Below are 24,569 nucleotides of genomic sequence, written 5' to 3'. Positions count from 1 at the left end.
CCCTCATAAAAAGGGGATTATACAACACTTCATCATTGAACATAATTTTGGGATTTAAAAACACAGGTTGATTCAGTATTATATCCTTATGTTCACACACATATTTTACACGAGGAAGAAATTCTCCCCATGCACGTAACACTTCCTGATAAAACAGAGGAACTTGTTCATACATAGGCTTTTTCCATATCATTAATAACCCACTCTCTTCACATCCACCATTATTATACAAATAATTCCTAAAGAACCTCTTCCACCCATATTCTTCCTCCCCATATAAATACTTCTGTATAATTTTAATTCTTAATGCTTTTCTTTTCACGTCTATGTCCACTAATTTTAGACCCCCCATCTTTATACCTCTGCAGCAAGTGTAGACCTAGATATTCTAGCCCCTTTGCCATCCCACAAGAAGTTAGAAACAATAGAATTAAGTTCTTTTAAAACCCACTCAGGCATCTGAAGCACATCCATGACATATACACATTTAGATATTAGTAAAGAATTTGTTACCACTACCTTTCCTTTCAATTTTAAATTCCTCCATCTCCAAAATGCCAGTGTTTGTTTGATTTTATTCAATACACCTGCCCAAGTCCTATCACATGCCTCCTTTTCATCAATACCCAAAATAACTCCCAACGCTTTAAAATAGCCATTAGCTCTTTTAAAATGATACCTACACCCATTATCATTCACTAGCCCCACATACAAAACCTCAGTCTTTTCTACATTAATCTTAGCACCTGATGCTTTCCCAAAGAGCTCAAAACACTCCATCACTCTATTTACACTTTCCACATCTCTAACAGTAATTGTAGTGTCATCTGCATATTGCTGCACAATGCTGACTCCACCCCCTGGAATAGAAACGCCTCGGATCTGGTGGTCTGCTTTAAGGAGAGCCACCAGAGGCTCAACCGACATACAATATAAGGCCGCAGACAATGGACATCCTTGCCTCACCGACCTCTCCAATGGGAAAGCATCAGTAAGTAACCCGTTACATTTTACTCTACTTACTGCAGCACCGTATAGCAGCTGTATCCAGGCCACCATTCTGCTCCCAAATCCAAAAGTTTTAAGCGTCTGCATTAGAAATGAATGTTCTACTCTATCAAAAGCTTTATTTAAATCAATGCTCAATACTACACCTCCCTCACCCTTCATATGTCTTATGACATCCCTTAAAGTGCAAATAATGTCTGCTATTTCTCTACCAGGAACACTGTAAGCCTGTGTCTCTGAAATAATACTTCCCATTACTTTATTAATTCTGTTAGCCAGCACCTTAGTTAAGATCTTATAATCTACATTTAAAATAGATAATGGCCTAAAATTTTCTAATCTTTTCCTACTTCCCTTGTTTTTATATATTATAGTTATTAAGCCAGTCGCCATCGACTCCGAGACTTCCTGAGATTGCTCCATATATTTGTACACATCTAATAAAACAGGTGCCAGTATATCCACAAATGTTTTGTAAAACTCACTTGTCAGCCCATCAGAGCCAGGGCTCTTATTTCTATGAGCAGACAAAATCGCCTCCCGTATCTCTGTGACCGCCAAGTCTGTGTCACACATGAGTCTTTCATCCTCTGATATTCTGGCATCTACATAGCTCAACACCTCTTCTATACATCCTTGATCATTGCATTATTTTTTAAAAAGATTACTATAAAAACATTCTATTGTATCTAAAATCCCCACCAGATCATTCACTGTCTCCCCCCTCTCATTCTCGATTTCTGTAATATAGTTTCTAGCCTGCTTCTTCTTTTCTAACCCTAAAAAGAAGGATGTACATTTCTCTCCTTCTATGGCATACTGTACTCTACTCCTTACTATTGCCCCCATACATGCACTCTTTTCAAAGTTATGTACCGCAGCCTGAGCTTCCATAAAACCTGCCATATCACAACCCTCCACCGTATCAACTTTTCCCAGCTCAATGTCTAGTCTTTTATTCAAAGCTATCCTCTCCCTCTTTAAAAAGAAAATTCCTTCGTCTTGCATATTTAATGCTCAACCCTCTAATCTTCTCTTTTAGACCCTCCCACCACAATCCAATATTAACACTTTTAAAATCACTCAATATTTCTCTATTTATACAATCAGAAATCATATCAATATATTTTCCTTCTTTTAGTAGCTCAGCATTCAAACACCATACACCACCCCCTCTAGAAGGCACACTAGGACCCAGCAGGAAACCAAGAGAGGCATGATCACTTAATGTATTAAAATCATACCTAATCTTTTGTATATATTGCACAACATTTTCCGCCGCTAAACAATAATCTATGCGGCTTTGCCTGAGAACCTTCAAAACAACCTGCCTCCTTGAAAAAACTCTCTGACCTGGATGCATTCCCCTCCATACATCACTCAGACAATGATCCTTCATTATCCCCAACAATACTCGCCTAGACATGTCAGAGCGCAACAAAGTACTCCTTGACGTGTCCAGTTTTGTCAATCTAACGTTAAAATCCCCAACCAATATACAGTTACCCACACAATGTTGCTCAAGTGCCTTAAAAAATACTTCTCGGTCACTCTCATTATTAGGTGCATAAACATTCAATAAAGTGTATTGCACATTTAGAAATTCAAATTTAACACTCAAAAGTCTACCCTCTTTATCCGCATACACTTGCCTAATATTCTGTACACTATCCCTCTTAATTAATACTAGCAACCCCACACGTCCTCTCCCCACCATTATTATAATAAATCAAATCCATCCATCTCTTTCTTACTCCATCCATCATACTGTCAGTCCAGTGTGTCTCTTGGAAGCATAAAATATCAGCCTGTAGTAGACTCACTGTCTGTTCTAACTTTCCCATATTCCTTAGTCCATTAATATTAACAGATACAACACTCACCATAAGTACAATTAATATGTTGATTTTTCCCATCATCAAGACCCAGTCTTTTCTTCTTCTTCTTGATCTTGCTCTTCCTACTTTCCTTTGCTTCTTCCCTCACCCTTTGGACTTCACCCGGGACACTTCACTCTCAGAGTCCTTCCTCTTCGCGGATTCCCCCTTCACATCCATACTTTCAGGAATAGTGTCAGGTACAACCCCTCCATTATCTTCATCTCCCTCACCTTCAGATGTTTCCGTTTCCTGCTCACCTCCTCCTCCTCCTCCACCATCAGGCTCCTTTCCATCTGTGCAGTAGTCATCTAGGAATTCGACATCCATGCTGCGCCCAATTCCATCCCCCTCTGTCGCAGTAGATTCACCATCTCCTCCTCCTCCACCATCCTTGCCTCCTTTTTCCCCGTCCTCCATCACGTCCCCCCTCCTCCACTCTCTCTTCTTCCATCTCCTCCTCCTGTTGTTCCATGTCTTCACCATCTGTTGGCCCAGTACACGTACAGCGCATTCTTCTCTCCCCACATCCATTACATGGTCTCTCCTCTCTCTCGACGCACTCTCTTGCATAGTGCCCTTGTGCTCCGCATCTCCGACATAGAAAATCAGGACAGTCCCGTACTACGTGGCCAGACTGAATACAAATTCGGCACACTTTAACTTGCCTGTCATGTATCACTCGAAAGTACTCAGTCCCCTCCAACGTCTCAAACTTGGTAGAATATGGTAGTGAGCGCACCACGTCTGTAAACCGGACTTTACAGAATCTTGTGCCATCAGCGATCTCTGTTCCTGGCCATAATCTCCTCTTAATCCCAGAAACCGCCTTCACACCCCATCCTTCCAATTTTGCCACGATAGTATCGTCACTAATATACACTGGTAAATTCATGAAGGACACCACCAGCTCATCCGCTGAAATGTCCCTCGCCGTTACCGTGCACGATTTGATTTTTAGTCCATCCATTAACCTCTCCTTCCCATGGACATGGGACATCGTAATCTCATACTTCTGATCACCTTTAAATCTGCACCCTATCACCGTTCCACACGCCTCCTTTATCCCTCTCAGCAATTCCATCATCGTTAATTTCTTTTCCCCAGTGATATCCACCGCCACCGTACAAGTCTTATCATAGGACTTTTCCCTCGATGATGGTGCATCAGGAACTTTTCCTCCATGTCCAGTACTCTTTGTCTGTTCCATCGCGTAGGTCGTTGTATCCATTGTTGTCCGTCCGATTAACTAATTATATCTGTATTTTTCCCTCCTTTCCTTCCCCCCCCAGCAAAAGCTGCTAGGGGAGAAACAACTCTACTAATAAATCAAAACAAAATCAAATTCCACATAAATAACCAAACAAAAAAAGATTTCAAAACGCAGCAACCAATTCCCTCTCCTTCTCCTCCAATACCACCGCACCTGTAACCACTTCCTCAATTACCGAAAGGGGCGTATTCAGGCTGGTATGGCCGTAAGCTAGGGAACAACTCTTGGTACACTATATAAAGTCAATGTGTCACTCACTCTGAAAGGGACACAGAAACGTATCCACTTTGTGACACAAACTGAAGAAGCTCAACCCTTGCTTACATTTCCAATATATATATATATATATATATATTTGAGTCTTGTTGGGGGGAAGAGGGCATATCCTATGTTGATTTATGACAAGTTCATTGACTAGGGCCCTATAAAATAGACGTTGCGGACCGAATCACGGAATCCAGACATTAAACCGAAATTCAACAATATTCAAACATTTATTGAACTTAGTAAGAAATCAACTAAATCTATTCAACTTGTTAGAAAACGCATTCATTTGCCCAAGTCAATCATAAGACATGAACAAAATGCATCAGTGATTCGTATTTCCATGAACTTTCTGGCACAGGAATGCCCCTTGTCTGTGTGCATGTGTGCGGTGCGCGCGTATGTCTACACTTTGTGTAGCCGTTAGCGATGATGCTAATGATAACCTTCTTCTGGTAGGGAAGGAATGGCTTTCCCCAAAACCTTCGCAAGTAAATGTTAACTACAAAGTAGCCTATGCCTGCCTGGCAGAATTATACCGTGATCATTTGCATCACTCCAGTGGCCATTTGTTCTACAGCAACACCGCTTAACCAAACAAAGGTCTCTTCCTGGTGCACGCTTGCATTTAAGGGTAACTACACCCAAAAATCTAAATGTCTTACATTTTTCCCAGACCCCACAAATGGTCACCTGATAGGGTTTAAACATTGTTGTGGACATAGAACATCCAATTGTGCTGTTTTGCTATTAAAAAGGTGTACTTTTGAGAGCGAAAACCTGCCAAAACAGGGACAAACGGTCAACGGGGAAATCTAAACGGAGAAAAGGGAACTTGGGAATTAACGGAATCAGGCAAAACATTGAAGGGATTTTATAGTGCCCTAATGGACTACAGACATTGACTGTCTCCTAGACTAAAAACAAAGGCTGCATGTACTGCCTATATTTTGAGGGAAACGCACTGTCCATTATTTGATTTGATCAGGGCAGGGCAGCACACACAAACTGCATTTAGTCCAATAACAATCCATGATATTATTAGGGTGATAAATAAAAGGCAGTTGCTCCATGACACAAGAGCACGCTCTACTGGGACAAAAAGCTTACAGCACCTGGTATTCCCAGGCAGTCTCCCATCCAAGTACTAACCAGGCCCGACCCTGCTTAGCTTCCGAGATTGGGCGTATTCAGGCTGATATGGCCGTAAGCAAGGGAACAACTCTTGGTACACTATATAAAGTCAATGTGTCACTCACTCTGAAAGGGACACAGAAACGTATCCACTTTGTGACACAAACTGAAGAAGCTCAACCCTTGCTTACATTTCCAATATATATATATATTATAAAATAGGCGTTGCGGACCGAATCACGGAATCCAGACATTAAACCGAAATTCAACAATATTCAAACATTTATTGAACTTAGTAAGAAATCAACTAAATCTATTCAACTTGTTAGAAAACGCATTCATTTGCCCAAGTCAATCATAAGACATGAACAAAATGAATAAGTGATTCGTATTTCCATGAACTTTCTGAAACGGCACAGGAATGCCCCTGTCTGTGTGCATATGTGCGGTGCGCGCGTGTCTACACTTTGTGTAGCCGTTAGCGATGATGCTAATGATAACCTTCTTCTGGTAGGGAAGGAATGGCTTTCCCCAAAACCTTCGCAAGTAAATGTTAACTACAAAGTAGCCTATGCCTGCCTGGCAGAATTATACCGTGATCATTTGCATCACTCCAGTGGCCATTTGTTCTACAGCAACACCGCTTAACCAAACAAAGGTCTCTTCCTGGTGCACGCTTGCATTTAAGGGTAACTACACCCCCAAAATCTAAATGTCTTAGATTTTTCCCAGACCCTCACAAATGGTCACCTGATAGGGTTTAAACATTGTTGTGGACATAGAACATCCAATTGTGCTGTTTTGCTATTAAAAAGGTGTTCTTTTGAGAGCAAAAACCTGCCAAAACAGGGACAAACGGTCAACGGGGAAATCTAAACGGAGAAAAGGGAACTTGGGAATTAACGGAATCAGGCAAAACATTGAAGGGATTTTATAGTGCCCTAATGGACTACAGACATTGACTGTCTCCTAGACTAAAAACAAAGGCTGCATGTACTGCCTATATTTTTAGGGAAACGCACTGTCCATTATTTGATTTGATCAGGGCAGGGCAGCACACACAAACTGCATTTAGTCCAATAACAATCCATGATATTATTAGGGTGATAAATAAAAGGCAGTTGCTCCATGACACAAGAGCACGCTCTACTAGGACAAAAAGCTAACAGCACCTGATATTCCCTGGCGGTCTCCCATCCAAGTACTAACCAGGCCCGACCCTGCTTAGCTTCCGAGATCGGGCGTATTCAGGCTGGTATGGCCGCAAGCGAGGGAACAACTCTTGGTACACTATATAAAGTCAATGTGTCACTCACTCTGAAAGGGACACAGAAACGTATCCACTTTGTGACACAAACTGAAGAAGCTCAACCCTTGCTTACATTTCCAATATATATATATATATATATATATATACATATATATATATTTGTGTCTTGTGGGGAGGGGGGAAGAGGGCATATCCTATGTTGATTTATGACAAGTTCATTGACTAGGGCCCTATAAAATAGGCGTTGCGGACCGAATCACGGAATCCAGACATTAAACCGAAATTCAACAATATTCAAACATTTATTGAACTTAGTAAGAAATCAACTAAATCTATTCAACTTGTTAGAAAACGCATTCATTTGCCCAAGTCAATCATAAGACATGAACAAAATGCATCAGTGATTCGTATTTCCATGAACTTTCTGAAACGGCACAGGAATGCCCCTGTCTGTGTGCATGTGTGCGGTGCGCGCGTATGTCTACACTTTGTGTAGCCGTTAGCGATGATGCTAATGATAACCTTCTTCTGGTAGGGAAGGAATGGCTTTCCCCAAAACCTTCGCAAGTAAATGTTAACTATAAAGTAGCCTATGCCTGCCTGGCAGAATTATACCGTGATCATTTGCATCACTCCAGTGGCCATTTGTTCTACAGCAACACCGCTTAACCAAACAAAGGTCTCTTCCTGGTGCACGCTTGCATTTAAGGGTAACTACACCCCAAAATCTAAATGTCTTACATTTTTCCCAGACCTCACAAATGGTCACCTGATAGGGTTTAAACATTGTTGTGGACATAGAACATCCAATTGTGCTGTTTTGCTATTAAAAGGTGTACTTTTGAGAGCGAAAACCTGCCAAAACAGGGACAAACGGTCAACGGGGAAATCTAAACGGAGAAAAGGGAACTTGGGAATTAACGGAATCAGGCAAAACATTGAAGGGATTTTATAGTGCCCTAATGGACTACAGACATTGACTGTCTCCTAGACTAAAAACAAAGGCTGCATGTACTGCCTATATTTTGAGGGAAACGCACTGTCCATTATTTGATTTGATCAGGGCAGGGCCGCCACACAAACTGCATTTAGTCCAATAACAATCCATGATATTATTAGGGTGATAAATAAAAGGCAGTTGCTCCATGACACATATATTTTTGAGGGAAACGCACTGTCTATTATTTAAATTGATCAGGGCAGGGCAGGGCAGCACATACAAACTGCATTTAGTCCAATAAAAATACATGATATTATTAGGGTGATAAATAAAGGCAGTTACTCCATGCATTCACTAACTGTAAGTCGCTCTGGATAAGAGCGTCTGCTAAATGACTAAAATGTAAATGATGGCAGCTGGTCCTTTTGTGGCAGGGCTGAAATGCAGTGTAAATGTTTTTTGGGGATAAAGTTCATTTTCATGGCAAAGAGGGACTTTGCAATTAATTGCAATTCATCTGATCGCTCTTCATGACATTCTGGAGTATATGCAAATTGCCATCATCAAAACTGAGGCAGCAGACTTTGTGAAAATTAGTATTTGTGTCATTCTCAAAACTTTTGACCACGACTGTATGTACTGACATGTATGTGTAACTGATAGATGCACACACACACGACATGTTCATGTTTCTAAATGTATGTCAATTGTATTTTGTCTGTAATGTCTTGTTCGTTATGTGTCGGACCCCAGTAAGACTAGCTGTCACCATTGATGTCAGCTTATGGGGATCCTAATAAATCAAATCAAATCAAGAGAGGATAGGCTGTGCTCAGTAAACCTTCTACAGTGTGCAAGCCCACCTCCTGTCCTGACTGAGCAATTGATTTCTCCAGTCTCTGAAAACTGCATTAGCCAAAACACATTGGTCGAGAGAAGGTCAGTGCCATCATGATGATGGAACGACAAGTTCACTAAACCCAGCACTCAATCACACAGGCATATGCATGCACGTACAGACACACACAAACACAGGCAGATAGGCAGGAATGCATGCACGCACATACACATATATTTGTGTATTGATTCTGATATTACAACACCTTGCACTATTCACTGAGATAACACCACTAGACCAGAGTCCCAAGGTACAGTATATGATTCCCCGTCCTACCTAGTTCTGCTTGGTTTAATGTTTGAAGTTAAAATGTTTATCCTGTAAATGTATAATAGACTTCATGCCGGCTGTGACCACAGTGGTGGAGGTCATAACACAGAGACATGGCTGCCTTTATTTGTTTAGCTACTGGCCCTCACTAAAAGGAATCCAATAAGCCATCAGGATGCACCCTGTGGCCATACAAGTGTCTAGGGGTCTGAAAGGAAGACTAGGTAGAGTGCATAAACACACTGACAGACACACATAGAAGAAAACACACATCGTCCCTCTATAGAACACTTACTACCAACACACCCACATGTACATTAACCCTCTGAAACACATACACACACCCTGCATTTATCTGGCCATTAATGGTCTTGGCTGGAGGATGAAGGCATTTGTTATCGTCTTCAGGAGAGGCCAAGGTTTGTTCATCATCACTACCCAGGAGGCACCACTCTGATCTCTCTGTGCCAGTCTTTGTGTGCGGCTCTCTGTGGATTCACCCAGGCTCACTGGCCTGTAAAGCAATCTAATCTTCACTGGACTGCAAGAGCCTTACTGCCTTTACAGAGAGCTGCAGGGCTAAACTGTAGCCAAACACTGAACTGGCAGTTTTTATCGTTTTCAAATTAATGGCAACATTAATGATCTTTACTATCATTGGATAAAAAACATATTACACATGTAACAGTCTTGGGAGGATAAAAGAGAGCGAGAGAGAGAGAGAGAGAGAGAGAGAGAGAGAGAGAGAGAGAGAGAGAGAGAGAGAGAGAGAGGGAGAAAAAGGAGGATTCATTGGATAAATGGACTGACATTTTTGAAGGGAATCAATTCAGTTACCCCACTGAAACTTGCACTTGTGTGTAGCCTATGTTATGATGTGTAGACTATTTTATGATATGTGTTGTACTAAACAGTATATTAGAAAACCATTCATGATTGCTTTACATACAACATTTGGTCATTGACATACTGTATGTAGTCATTTTATGCTCTCTGGTGGCCTTTTAAGGCATAGCAGCACAGCACTGCCTCCCCATGCTCTCCCATACAGATGACAAAGATGGTGAATAATGAAGGTGTCACATAAAGGCTGTTTACCTATCTCTTATGCTACATGTGGCGGCGATCTGCTTTTAATAGTGCAGACATAGAGGAGGTGTGAATATAGATGTGTTGCCATGACTCTTGCCCGCTGGCCTGCATGTATTCACTGAGTAGACTCTTGGACTACAACAAGTATGTATTCTGATTGCCAACAGTAGTAATATGTTGAGTGTGGCACTTGATAATCAACTGTATAATCATTCTCAATGTGGAGTGATTGACCTGTGCTCAGCCACCCTCTCCTTGCAACATGATGCAGGCAGGCAATAGATGAGAAAACAAAGTGCTTCAATAGGGTGAAGGCAGAGGTTGAATATGAGTACAGGCAGAGAGAGAGATGGAGAGAGAAGGAAAGAGAGAGACAGACATACAGATGTAGGATCTTAATTTGAGCCAGTTTGCTACAGCAGGAAAATAATTATGCAGCAACAGGAAATGTGAATTATGATGTGGATTATAATTAATGGACATTTATTGTAGGGGTTGATACATTTTCTGTTTGGGCAAATCAAGTCTGACATTTTAAAATGGAAATGACAAACTTTAGAAGCCTTTTGTAATACAATAAAAGTTTGCATTTCTTGCTCTGCAGTACAAATCTCAGCAACAAAAGAGTGATCAAATTAAGATCCTACATCTGTACAGACAGACAGACATACAGACATACAGGCAGACTAGGTATATAGTAATAGGCTGCTCCAGTGTTCTGGAACTTGATGATGTCACAATGTCACTTTACCAGGGATGGAGCACTAGTTATTATAAGGGAACATTATGAGGTAACGTTGCCACGGAAACACACTTCTAACAGAATCCCAGACCACATTAAAATTGTTAGACATGCTCAGGAAGAGCGTGTTAGCTACATCTCTCAACCTATAACTGATTTGATTGATTACAACAGTACACTACCCTAGCGTGTTATGGGTCAGACACTTAGTGACCCTGTCCCTCTGGTCTCCCTAGGGAGCAACCAAAGGAGACCCATAAACATAAAAATAAACCCAAGGAGAAGAGCATCCCTCCAGCCCTGACCTTTCTTCAGCTGTTTACACTGCTGAGCTGCGTCAGGATGAAGAAGACACCATTTGATCCCTCCCAGAGTGGTGAGGGGAGAAAGGCAACAACGATACACGATACGAACAACAATAATGACTCTGATACTGGTGAGTGTGAGGAGGTGTCTATTGACTAGTGCTGCTACACAGTACAATTATTTAGGCTTCACTTGGAGGAAATGTTTCACTTACAGGCTCTGACTATTCTGCAGGTGATGTGAAAAGGATCAAGGACAAGAGTAAAGGAAAGGTTCGGAAGAGAAAGTTTGGATTGAAGTTCAGAAATCTCAGGACCACAAACGAGAACGACACCGGAAACAGAAAAAGACATTAAACAAAGATCTAACTCGGTAAGACATCCAAACCTGCTTATCAATGAGGATTTGCCAATGCATTTGATAATTGATAATGACCACAATAAGGAAAACACAGTATATTGTGTTGAATTTGATACTTTGACACTGCTTGACAAATGTGATAATGTCACAATGCCCCTTCGGATGGGGTAGGCCCTACTAGTTAAAAAGTCTTAACGGAATCCATGGAACGTCCCAGCTCTGACCTTACCCCCATTGAAGTTGAAATTGAAATGGTTAAGGTAAGGGTTAAGGTTAGAGTTAGGGTAAGGGTAGAGGTAAGGTTAGGGTTTAGGGTAGGGATGTCTCAAGGATCTCGGATAGCACTAACCCTAGTTATAATTGGGTAACATTTTGCCATGGAAACACACTAGAGCTCATTGGCTATTGATATTGTAGTTTGAAATATCAGTAGATTTCTAACTGATGTACTGATTGTGACCCTGAGGTCTCCCCTGTGGAGAAAGCAAAGGAGACCCAGCAGAAAGAGAAGAAGCAGAGCATCTATCCAGCTGTGGCGGCCCTGCAGCTGTTCACTCTCTTCTGCTGTGGAGGGAAAGTCAAGCTGAAGAAAACTCGTCCCTCTCAGCACAGACAGAGTAAAAAGGACCAGGACGAAGATAATGCATCTGATACTGGTGAGTGTTATGGGTTGTCTGTTGATTAGATATAGAATGATATTTCTCCAATTGGAAAGATGTGTCTTCAAAATCAAAATGTCTAATCTAAACAGGCTCAGACTGGTCTGGAGGAGATGTTACAACCAAAAAGGTCAAGGACAAGAGTAATGGAAAGGTAGGGAGGGAGAAAGACTGGACTGAAGTCCAGCTATTGAAATCATCTCAAGACCACGAACCCAGAAGTACAACACCAGAAACAGACAAGGGAACTAATTTGGGACAAAGACCGAACTCTGTGAGACAAGCAAACATGCTGTATCATATTTTATTGTGAGCAAAAGATCTTTCCCATAATGTTTTATCATTGGGTATTGCAATTGTCTTATGCAGGCAAATCAAAGGACACCCCGGCAAGTGAAGACCCATGTGGAGAAAATTTACATAAGTCCTGACTCTCCGACTCTACCACGTGCCCACGTAAGTTACTGAAACCTGACTTACTATACGGACAGACAGAGATTCACACATCCAGGCAGTTTCCCCTCTGACCTCAACCTAACCCCCCTTTTCCTCCGGGTAGAGCTCCCTCTCCCAGTTCTCCCTGGCTAGGAACCTGGCCATCCTCCCGCTGGAGTGGCAGCTACCTGGAGTCCCTCTGACCACCTCGTCTATGGCAACTAGGACAGAGAGAAAGCCATCCACTACCAACACTTCGACACAGGCGCACACAGAAACACAGACAACAGATATGAACACAGACACACAGACCACTGCCACCTCTCAGAGACAGATCTCCATGGTGACCACCCAGTCATCAGAGACCATGACAGAGGTTCACACATCAGACTCAAGCACCCAGAACTCCACTCCTGACATGGCACTGACCCCTGAGAGCACTAAGGACATGATCGCTACTGATGAGGATGTGAAGGATGACTCTGCTGAAGATTTGATCTCCACCCTAACAGACACCTCTATGGAGAAATCCGTCAGTGAGACCAGCCTGAAAGCCCTCATCGCTGAGGATGAGGAAGATAACAATGAGATGAAGGATATGGCTGCCTCCGCTAGCCCCTGCTACTGATAATGCCAATGAGGATGCAAAGCTACTGGAGCTTGCAGCACTTTATGACTACATGTTGACAGTGGAGACCGAGCTGTAGGCCTAATGAACATTTCAATATAGCAAAAGCTATACTATGATCAATTAATAAAAACAGTAAATATTTCTGCAGCAAATGTTCACTACTGTTGATATGTGAAGCAGCATGCTTAGGTTAGGCATATGTGTTTGAATTCACCAAAACTAATACATAAACAAAAAATATATCAAACCACTACAGGTAGGGAAGAGTGAATACATCAGCATTGAGTTAATTTGGTCAATAATGATCCATGGGCATATTACATTCTGTAATATATGAAATAACAATCACCCACAGGGAATACAAAGCAGACATGTTCTATTTTCTCCCTCTGTCCTTCCCTCCCATGTCCTGATGAGGTTTAGATTGTCTTGTTATCCACCCCTTCAACTGTTTAGCATTTTAATAACGCCTCGCAATCTCAGGGCCTAATTATTTTTTGATTCACATGCTTAAAATAGAGCCCACATATCACCACATATCTGAGCGGCCTGAAGGTGCTGTGTTACTGGTGGGTTTCAACAGATTACAGGGAGATTGGTGAAATAAGTCAACCTAAATAGGGACGATAGGAACATTATCATACTACAGCCTCATTCTCTTTGCCTATATTACAGCAGGGAGGATATATTGGTGTCATCAGAGTAATGGAGTACCACACATACTGTATGTACCTCAAGTTTTCACACATCATGATGTAGTCCTTGTAAGATAACTCTGGAGCGTGATCTTGTCGTTTTATCATCTTGAAGGGTGACAGAATAGTGAGCTTTATCCATGACTTTGAGAATGTAGTTATTTTATGAATTCTCACAGGTACGATTTCTGTCAAACTGCACTTTTCTGTCTCTGTCATGCCTGCGGTCACCAGATGTACAGCCTCCCCAGAGCTGCATATTCCAGTGGCCTACATGCATGGATAATGAGCTGAGAGAAGTAGTTGCAGCACATCGTTTTAGGCTACAGCCAAGCTCTATCTTTAACCTGAGAAACATCTTAGTCCTACATGAGTGCACTCTCCACAACAAAGACCAGCCTGACATCAACATACTGTTGATAAAGTAGACATTGAATTAAATCAACATAACATAGACACTGTACATGTATTTTTGATGATTGTTAATCTAGAAAAGACGCAGAACATATTAACTCTGAAAGGGGAGAGAGAGAAGAGAGAGGGGATGAATGGGTGGATAGAGGAGAGACAGTACAAGGGATGGTGAGATGTGTCCATTTATGAATTCAAATATTCAACTCCCCCAATAAGAGGATCAAAGGTTCTCTCACCCAGGTGTACAAACAAACAGACATGCATGTACATACAGACATGCACGGACACACACCTACACACACAAAAATACCCACGCACAACCCACTCCTCTATCCACATGAAGTGGTCAGGGCATCACAGTGATCTAGCTACAAGGACATTGAGAGAAGCCATTTCTCTGCTCTAGAGACTGTAACATTGATGAGGTTCACTGGACGCTCAAACACACCTCCAACATGTCCGTGAAATAAAAGATTACATCATCATTTTAATCCAAGTACTTTTCATATGACTGCACAGTTAGATAAGTATTACTACAGTGAGGACAATTAATAGAGATCCACACTCTTTTCACACTTCGGTAGGCTATCTATGCCAGGGGTTATTCTAGATCCTGAGCTATGAGAATCCCTTGACCTGGCCGAGCTCCCCTCACTGTACTGTAACACCAGGCTAACACCTATCAAGAGTAATCATGGCTTTAAGTGACCAGTCTATCCTCAGGGGGATACTCCTGACAACACATTGACAGCCAGGCTCTATTACGGTCTGTCAGCTGCTGTTTTTGCTGGCTCTGTCTTTACCCTGCTCATAGGACATGATGGACAGTGTGTGTGTGTGCGTGTGTGTGTGTGTGTGTGTGTGTGCGTGCGTGCGTGCGCTTGCGTACATGCGCTCATGCCTATGCATGCATGCCTATGTTTGTGTGTGTCCGTGTCTGCATTAATGTGTGTGTGCATGCGTTCCTATGCATGCATGCGTGGTGCACATGCATATCTGTGTGTGTGTGTGTGTATGTGTGTGTGTGTATGTGTGTGTGGGTGTATGACTGAGGGCTGGAATGAACAGTCAACTGTTTCTCATTAGTGTCTAGCTGCAGAGGGAGAGCAATAAGACAGTGATGTATGAATGTCCCCTGAGCAATCAGAGACTCTATGAGCCATCATGGGAAGAATATATACAGCTTGGTACGAGACTCTGAAACAATGAATGGGTTTGATAGACAAAACATTTTTATACTCTACTACAGTGTTTCCCAACTCCGGTCCTCGAGTACACCCAACCAGTGGAGGCTGCTGAGGGAGGACAGCTCATAATAATGGTTGGAATGGGTAAATGGAATGGTATCAACAACATGGTTTTCATCTGTTTGATACCATTCCATTCACTCCATTCCAGCCATTCCACTCCAGCCATTATTATGAACCGTCCTCCACTTATGAGCAGCCTCCACTGCCCCCAACAATACATATCTTGTTGTGGCCCCGGACAAGCACACCTGATTGTACTTGTCAACTAATCATCAAGCCCTTGACATCTGAATCAGGTGTTTTTTGTCCAGGCTACAATACAAATGTGTACTGGAGGACTGGAGTTGGGAAAAACTGTGATTATATGATATCTCTCTCTCTCTCTCTCTCTCTCTCTCTCTCTCTCTCTCTCTCTCTCTCTCTCTCTCTCTCTCTCTCTCTCTCTCTCTCTCTCTCTCTCTCTCTCTCTGAACCATAGAGTTGTATTGTTAATTCCACAGACATCGCTCTATCAGTGAGACCCCATGGAACAGACATAGCATCTCTTGTGTCACCCTAATAATAAATGACATATATTTTGAGGGAACAAAATGTATCAGTGATTCGTATTTCCGTGCAACTTAATGAACCGACTAAAAACAAAGGCTGAATGTACTGCCTATATTTTGAGGGAAACGCACTGTCTATAATTTAATTTGATCAGGTTAGGACAGCACATACAAACTGCATTTAGTCCAATAAAAATACAGGATATTATTGGGTGATAAATAAAGGCAGTTGCTCCATGACACAAGAGCACGCTCTACTAGGACAAAAAGCTAACAGCACCTGATATTCCCTGGCGGTCTCCCATCCAAGTACTAACCAGGCCCGACCCTGCTTAGCTTCCGAGATCGGGCGTATTCAGGCTGGTATGGCCGCAAGCGAGGGAACAACTCTTGGTACACTATATAAAGTCAATGTGTCACTCACTCTGAAAGGGACACAGAAACGTATCCACTTTGTGACACAAACTGAAGAAGCTCAACCCTTGCTTACATTTCCAATATATATATATATATATATATATATATACATATATATATATTTGTGTCTTGTGGGGAGGGAAAAGAGGGCATATCCTATGTTGATTTATGACAAGTTCATTGACTAGGGCCCTATAAAATAGGCGTTGCGGACCGAATCACGGAATCCAGACATTAAACCGAAATTCAACAATATTCAAACATTTATTGAACTTAGTAAGAAATCAACTAAATCTATTCAACTTGTTAGAAAAACGCATTCATTTGCCCAAGTCAATCATAAGACATGAACAAAATGCATCAGTGATTCGTATTTCCATGAACTTTCTGAAAGCAGCACGGAATGCCCCTGTCTGTGTGCATGTGTGCGGTGCGCGCGTATGTCTACACTTTGTGTAGCCGTTAGCGATGATGCTAATGATAACCTTCTTCTGGTAGGGAAGGAATGGCTTTCCCCAAAACCTTCGCAAGTAAATGTTAACTATAAAGTAGCCTATGCCTGCCTGGCAGAATTATACCGTGATCATTTGCATCACTCCAGTGGCCATTTGTTCTACAGCAACACCGCTAACCAAACAAAGGTCTCTTCCTGGTGCCGCTTGCATTTAAGGGTAACTACACCCCAAAATCTAAATGTCTTACATTTTTCCCAGACCTCACAAATGGTCACCTGATAGGGTTTAAACATTGTTGTGGACATAGAACATCCAATTGTGCTGTTTTGCTATTAAAAAGGTGTACTTTTGAGAGCGAAAACCTGCCAAAACAGGGACAAAGCGGTCAACGGGAAATCTAAACGGAGAAAAGGGAACTTGGGAATTAACGGAATCAGGCAAAACATTGAAGGGATTTTATAGTGCCCTAATGGACTACAGACATTGACTGTCTCCTAGACTAAAAACAAAGGCTGCATGTACTGCCTATATTTTGAGGGGAAACGCACTGTCCATTATTTGATTTGATCAGGGCAGAGCAGCACACACAAACTGCATTTAGTCCAATAACAATCCATGATATTATTAGGGTGATAAATAAAGGCAGTTGCTCCATGACACATATATTTTGAGGGAAACGCACTGTCTATTATTTAAATTGATCAGGGCAGGGCAGGGCAGCACATACAAACTGCATTTAGTCCAATAAAAATACATGATATTATTAGGGTGATAAATAAAAGGCAGTTACTCCATGCATTCACTAACTGTATGTCGCTCTGGATAAGAGCGTCTGCTAAATGACTAAAATGTAAATGATGGCAGCTGGTCCTTTTGTGGCAGGGCTGAAATGCAGTGTAAATGTTTTTTGGGGATAAAGTTCATTTTCATGGCAAAGAGGGACTTTGCAATTAATTGCAATTCATCTGATCGCTCTTCATGACATTCTGGAGTATATGCAAATTGCCATCATCAAAACTGAGGCAGCAGACTTTGTGAAAATTAGTATTTGTGTCATTCTCAAAACTTTTGACCACGACTGTATGTACTGACATGTATGTGTAACTGATAGATGCACACACACACGACATGTTCATGTTTCCTAAATGTATGTCAATTGTATTTTGTCTGTAATGTCTTGTTCGTTATGTGTCGGACCCCAGTAAGACTAGCTGTCACCATTGATGTCAGCTTATGGGGATCCTAATAAATCAAATCAAATCAAGAGAGGATAGGCTGTGCTCAGTAAACCTTCTACAGTGTGCAAGCCCACCTCCTGTCCTGACTGAGCAATTGATTTCTCCAGTCTCTAGAAAACTGCATTAGCCAAAACACATTGGTCGAGAGAAGGTCAGTGCCATCATGATGATGGAACGACAAGTTCACTAAACCCAGCACTCAATCACACAGGCATATGCATGCACGTACAGACACACACAAACACAGGCAGATAGGCAGGAATGCATGCACGCACATACACATATATTTGTGTATTGATTCTGATATTACAACACCTTGCACTATTCACTGAGATAACACCACTAGACCAGAGTCCCAAGGTACAGTATATGATTCCCCGTCCTACCTAGTTCTGCTTGGTTTAATGTTTGAAGTTAAAATGTTTATCCTGTAAATGTATAATAGACTTCATGCCGGCTGTGACCACAGTGGTGGAGGTCATAACACAGAGACATGGCTGCCTTTATTTGTTTAGCTACTGGCCCTCACTAAAAGGGAATCCAATAAGCCATCAGGATGCACCCTGTGGCCATACAAGTGTCTAGGGGTCTGAAAGGAAGACTAGGTAGAGTGCATAAACACACTGACAGACACACATAGAAGAAAACACACATCGTCCCTCTATAGAACACTTACTACCAACACACCCACATGTACATTAACCCTCTGAAACACATACACACACCCCTGCATTTTATCTGGCCATTAATGGTCTTGGCTGGAGGATGAAGGCATTTGTTATCGTCTTCAGGAGAGGCCAAGGTTTGTTCATCATCACTACCCAGGAGGCACCACTCTGATCTCTCTGTGCCAGTCTTTGTGTGTCGGCTCTCTGTGGATTCACCCAGGCTCACTGGCCTGTAAAGCAATCTAATCTTCACTGGACTGCAAGAGCCTTACTGCCTTTACAGAGAGCTGCAGGGCTAAACTGTAGCCAAACACTGAACTGGCAGTTTTTTATCGTTTTCAAATTAATGGCAACATTAATGATCTTTACTATCATTGGATAAAAAACATATTACACATGTAACAGTCTTGGGAGGATAAAAGAGAGCGAGAGGAGAGAGAGAGAGAGAGAGAGAGAGAGAGAGAGAGAGAGAGAGAGAGAGAGAGGGAGAAAAAGGAGGATTCATTGGATAAATGGACTGACATTTTTTGAAGGAATCAATTCAGTTACCCCACTGAAACTTGCACTTGTGTGTGGCCTATGTTATGATGTGTAGACTATTTTATGATATGTGTTGTACTAAACAGTATATTAGAAAACCATTCATGATTGCTTTACATACAACATTTGGTCATTGACATACCGTATGTAGTCATTTTATGCTCTCTGGTGGCCTTTTTAAGGCACTAGCAGCACAGCACTGCCTCCCCATGCTCTCCCATACAGATGACAAAGATGGTGAATAATGAAGGTGTCACATAAAGGCTGTTTACCTATCTCTTATGCTACATGTGGCGGCGATCTGCTTTTAATAGTGCAGACATAGAGGAGGTGTGAATATAGATGTGTTGCCATGACTCTTGCCCGCTGGCCTGCATGTATTCACTGAGTAGACTCTTGGACTACAACAAGTATGTATTCTGATTGCCAACAGTAGTAATATGTTGAGTGTGGCACTTGATAATCAACTGTATAATCATTCTCAATGTGGAGTGATTGACCTGTGCTCAGCCACCCTCTCCTTGCAACATGATGCAGGCAGGCAATAGATGAGAAAACAAAGTGCTTCAATAGGGTGAAGGCAGAGGTTGAATATGAGTACAGGCAGAGAGAGAGAGATGGAGAGAGAAGGAAAGAGAGAGACAGACATACAGATGTAGGATCTTAATTTGAGCCAGTTTGCTACAGCAGGAAAATAATTATGCAGCAACAGGAAATGTGAATTATGATGTGGATTATAATTAATGGACATTTTTTGTAGGGGTTGATACATTTTCTGTTTGGGCAAATCAAGTCTGACATTTTAAAATGGAAATGACAAACTTTAGAAGCCTTTTGTAATACAATAAAAGTTTGCATTTCTTGCTCTGCAGTACAAATCTCAGCAACAAAAGAGTGATCAAATTAAGATCCTACATCTGTACAGACAGACAGACATACAGACATACAGGCAGACTAGGTATATAGTAATAGGCTGCTCCAGTGTTCTGGAACTTGATGATGTCACAATGTCACTTTACCAGGGATGGAGCACTAGTTATTATAAGGGAACATTATGAGGTAACGTTGCCACGGAAACACACTTCTAACAGAATCCCAGACCACATTAAAATTGTTAGACATGCTCAGGAAGAGCGTGTTAGCTACATCTCTCAACCTATAACTGATTTGATTGATTACAACAGTACACTACCCTAGCGTGTTATGGGTCAGACACTTAGTGACCCTGTCCCTCTGGTCTCCCCTAGGGAGCAACCAAAGGAGACCCATAAACATAAAAAATAAACCCAGGGAGAAGAGCATCCCTCCAGCCCTGACCTTTCTTCAGCTGTTTACACTGCTGAGCTGCGTCAGGATGAAGAAGACACCATTTGATCCCTCCCAGAGTGGTGAGGGGAGAAAGGCAACAACGATACACGATACGAACAACAATAATGACTCTGATACTGGTGAGTGTGAGGAGGTGTCTATTGACTAGTGCTGCTACACAGTACAATTATTTGAGCTTCACTTGGAGGAAATGTTTCACTTACAGGCTCTGACTATTCTGCAGGTGATGTGAAAAGGATCAAGGACAAGAGTAAAGGAAAGGTTCGGAAGAAAGTTTGGATTGAAGTTCAGAAATCTCAGGACCACAAACGCAGAGACGACACGGAAACAGAAAAGACATTAAACAAAGATCTAACTTCGGTAAGACATCCAAACCTGCTTATCAATGAGGATTTGCCAATGCATTTGATAATTGATAATGACCACAATAAGGAAACACAGTATATTGTGTTGAATTTGATACTTTGACACTGCTTGACAAATGTGATAATGTCACAATGCCCCTTCGGATGGGGTAGGCCCTACTAGTTAAAAAGTCTTACGAATCCATGGAACGTCCCAGCTCTGACCTTACCCCCATTGAAGTTGAAATTGGAAATGGTTAAGGTGAGGGTTAAGGTTAGAGTTAGGGTAAGGGTAGAGTGAGGTTAGGGTTTAGGGTAGGGATGTCTCAAGGATCTCGGATAGCACTAACCCTAGTTATAATTGGGTAACATTTTGCCATGGAAACACACTAGAGCTCATTGGCTATTGATATTGTAGTTTGAAATATCAGTAGATTTCTAACTGATGTACTGATTGTGACCCTGAGGTCTCCCCTGTGGAGAAAGCAAAGGAGACCCAGCAGAAAGAGAAGAAGCAGAGCATCTATCCAGCTGTGGCGGCCCTGCAGCTGTTCACTCTCTTCTGCTGTGGAGGGGAAAGTCAAGCTGAAGAAAACTCGTCCCTCTCAGCACAGACAGAGTAAAAAGGACCAGGACGAAGATAATGCATCTGATACTGGTGGGTGTTATGGGTTGTCTGTTGATTAGATATAGAATGATATTTCTCCAATTGGAAAGATGTGTCTTCAAAATCAAAATGTCTAATCTAAACAGGCTCAGACTGGTCTGGAGGAGATGTTACAACCAAAAAGGTCAAGGACAAGAGTAATGGAAAGGTAGGGAGGAGAAAGACTGGACTGAAGTCCAGCTATTGAAATCATCTCAAGACCACGAACCCAGAAGTACAACACCAGAAACAGACAAGGGAACTAATTTGGGACAAAGACCGAACTCTGTGAGACAAGCAAACATGCTGTATCATATTTTATTGTGAGCAAAAGATCTTTCCCATAATGTTTTATCATTGGGTATTGCAATTGTCTTATGCAGGCAAATCAAAGGACACCCCCGGCAAGTGAAGACCCATGTGGAGAAAATTTACATAAGTCCTGACTCTCCGACTCTACCCACGTGCCCACGTAAGTTACTGAAACCTGACTTACTATACGGACAGACAGAGATTCACACATCCAGGCAGTTTCCCCTCTGACCTCAACCTAACCCCCCTTTTCCTCCGGGTAGAGCTCCCTCTCCCAGTTCTCCCTGGCTAGGAACCTGGCCATCCTCCCGCTGGAGTGGCAGCTACCTGGAGTCCCTCTGACCACCTCGTCTATGGCAACTAGGACAGAGAGGAAAGCCATCCACTACCAACACTTCGACACAGGCGCACACAGAAACACAGACAACAGATATGAACACAGACACACAGACCACTGCCACCTCTCAGAGACAGATCTCCATGGTGACCACCCAGTCATCAGAGACCATGACAGAGGTTCACACATCAGACTCAAGCACCCAGAACTCCACTCCTGACATGGCACTGACCCCTGAGAGCACTAAGGACATGATCGCTACTGATGAGGATGTGAAGGATGACTCTGCTGAAGATTTGATCTCCACCCTAACAGACACCTCTATGGAGAAATCCGTCAGTGAGACCAGCCTGAAAGCCCTCATCGCTGAGGATGAGGAAGATAACAATGAGATGAAGGATATGGCTGCCTCCGCTAGCCCTGCTACTGATAATGCCAATGAGGATGCAAAGCTACTGGAGCTTGCAGCACTTTATGACTACATGTTGACAGTGGAGACCGAGCTGTAGGCCTAATGAACATTTCAATATAGCAAAAGCTATACTATGATCAATTAATAAAAACAGTAAATATTTCTGCAGCAAATGTTCACTACTGTTGATATGTGAAGCAGCATGCTTAGGTTAGGCATATGTGTTTGAATTCACCAAAACTAATACATAAACAAAAATATATCAAACCACTACAGGTAGGGAAGAGTGAATACATCAGCATTGAGTTAATTTGGTCAATAATGATCCATGGGCATATTACATTCTGTAATATATGAAATAACAATCACCCACAGGGAATACAAAGCAGACATGTTCTATTTTCTCCCTCTGTCCTTCCCTCCCATGTCCTGATGAGGTTTTGATTGTCTTGTTATCCACCCCTTCAACTGTTTAGCATTTTAATAACGCCTCGCAATCTCAGGGCCTAATTATTTTTGATTCACATGCTTAAAATAGAGCCCACATATCACCACATATCTGAGCGGCCTGAAGGTGCTGTGTTACTGGTGGGTTTCCAACAGATTACAGGGAGATTGGTGAAATAAGTCAACCTAAATAGGGACGATAGGAACATTATCATACTACAGCCTCATTCTCTTTGCCTATATTACAGCAGGGAGGATATATTGGTGTCATCAGAGTAATGGAGTACCACACATACTGTATGTACCTCAAGTTTTCACACATCATGATGTAGTCCTTGTAAGATAACTCTGGAGCGTGATCTTGTCGTTTTATCATCTTGAAGGGGTGACAGAATAGTGAGCTTTATCCATGACTTTGAGAATGTAGTTATTTTATGAATTCTCACAGGTACGATTTCTGTCAAACTGCACTTTTCTGTCTCTGTCATGCCTGCGGTCACCAGATGTACAGCCTCCCCAGAGCTGCATATTCCAGTGGCCTACATGCATGGATAATGAGCTGAGAGAAGTAGTTGCAGCACATCGTTTTAGGCTACAGCCAAGCTCTATCTTTAACCTGAGAAACATCTTGGTCCTACATGAGTGCACTCTCCACAACAAAGACCAGCCTGACATCAACATACTGTTGATAAAGTAGACATTGAATTAAATCAACATAACATAGACACTGTACATGTATTTTTTGATGATTGTTAATCTAGAAAAGACGCAGAACATATTAACTCTGAAAGGGGAGAGAGAGAAGAGAGAGGGGATGAATGGGTGGATAGAGGAGAGACAGTACAAGGGATGGTGAGATGTGTCCATTTATGGATTCAAATATTCAACTCCCCAATAAGAGGGATCAAAGGTTCTCTCACCCAGGTGTACAAACAAACAGACATGCATGTACATACAGACATGCACGGACACACACCTACACACACAAAAATACCCACGCACACACCCACTCCTCTATCCACATGAAGTGGTCAGGGCATCACAGTGATCTAGCTACAAGGACATTGAGAGAAGCCATTTCTCTGCTCTAGAGACTGTAACATTGATGAGGTTCACTGGACGCTCAAACACACCTCCAACATGTCCGTGAAATAAAAGATTACATCATCATTTTAATCCAAGTACTTTTCATATGACTGCACAGTTAGATAAGTATTACTACAGTGAGGACAATTAATGAGATCCACACTCTTTTCACACTTCGGTGAGCTATCTATGCCAGGGGTTATTCTAGATCCTGAGCTATGAGAATCCCTTGACCTGGCCGAGCTCCCCTCACTGTACTGTAACACCAGGCT

General features: G+C 42.1%; 1 long non-coding RNA gene and 3 pseudogenes across 1 annotated transcript; 1 reads left to right on the top strand and 3 right to left on the bottom strand.

Annotated features, from left to right (window-relative positions):
* Positions 1–5,525: 5,525 nt before the first annotated feature.
* LOC123489714 lies at positions 5,526–5,634 on the bottom strand (annotated as a pseudogene).
* Positions 5,635–6,716: 1,082 nt separating this feature from the next.
* LOC121561044 lies at positions 6,717–6,825 on the bottom strand (annotated as a pseudogene).
* A 9,509-nt stretch (positions 6,826–16,334) lies between these two features.
* On the bottom strand, positions 16,335–16,443 carry LOC123489713 (annotated as a pseudogene).
* A 5,187-nt stretch (positions 16,444–21,630) lies between these two features.
* LOC123489707 lies at positions 21,631–22,105 on the top strand. Its single transcript, XR_006660606.1, has 3 exons — positions 21,631–21,715; positions 21,811–21,872; positions 22,087–22,105. It is a non-coding gene; the product is annotated as an uncharacterized LOC123489707 (long non-coding RNA).
* The last annotated feature ends 2,464 nt before the right edge of the window (positions 22,106–24,569 follow it).

The sequence above is a fragment of the Coregonus clupeaformis genome, unplaced genomic scaffold (genome assembly GCF_020615455.1).
Source record: "Coregonus clupeaformis isolate EN_2021a unplaced genomic scaffold, ASM2061545v1 scaf3221, whole genome shotgun sequence".
NCBI classification, from domain to species: domain Eukaryota; kingdom Metazoa; phylum Chordata; class Actinopteri; order Salmoniformes; family Salmonidae; genus Coregonus; species Coregonus clupeaformis.
Note: the sequence above shows the minus strand (reverse complement) of the source record. Positions and strands in the feature narration are given on the sequence as shown.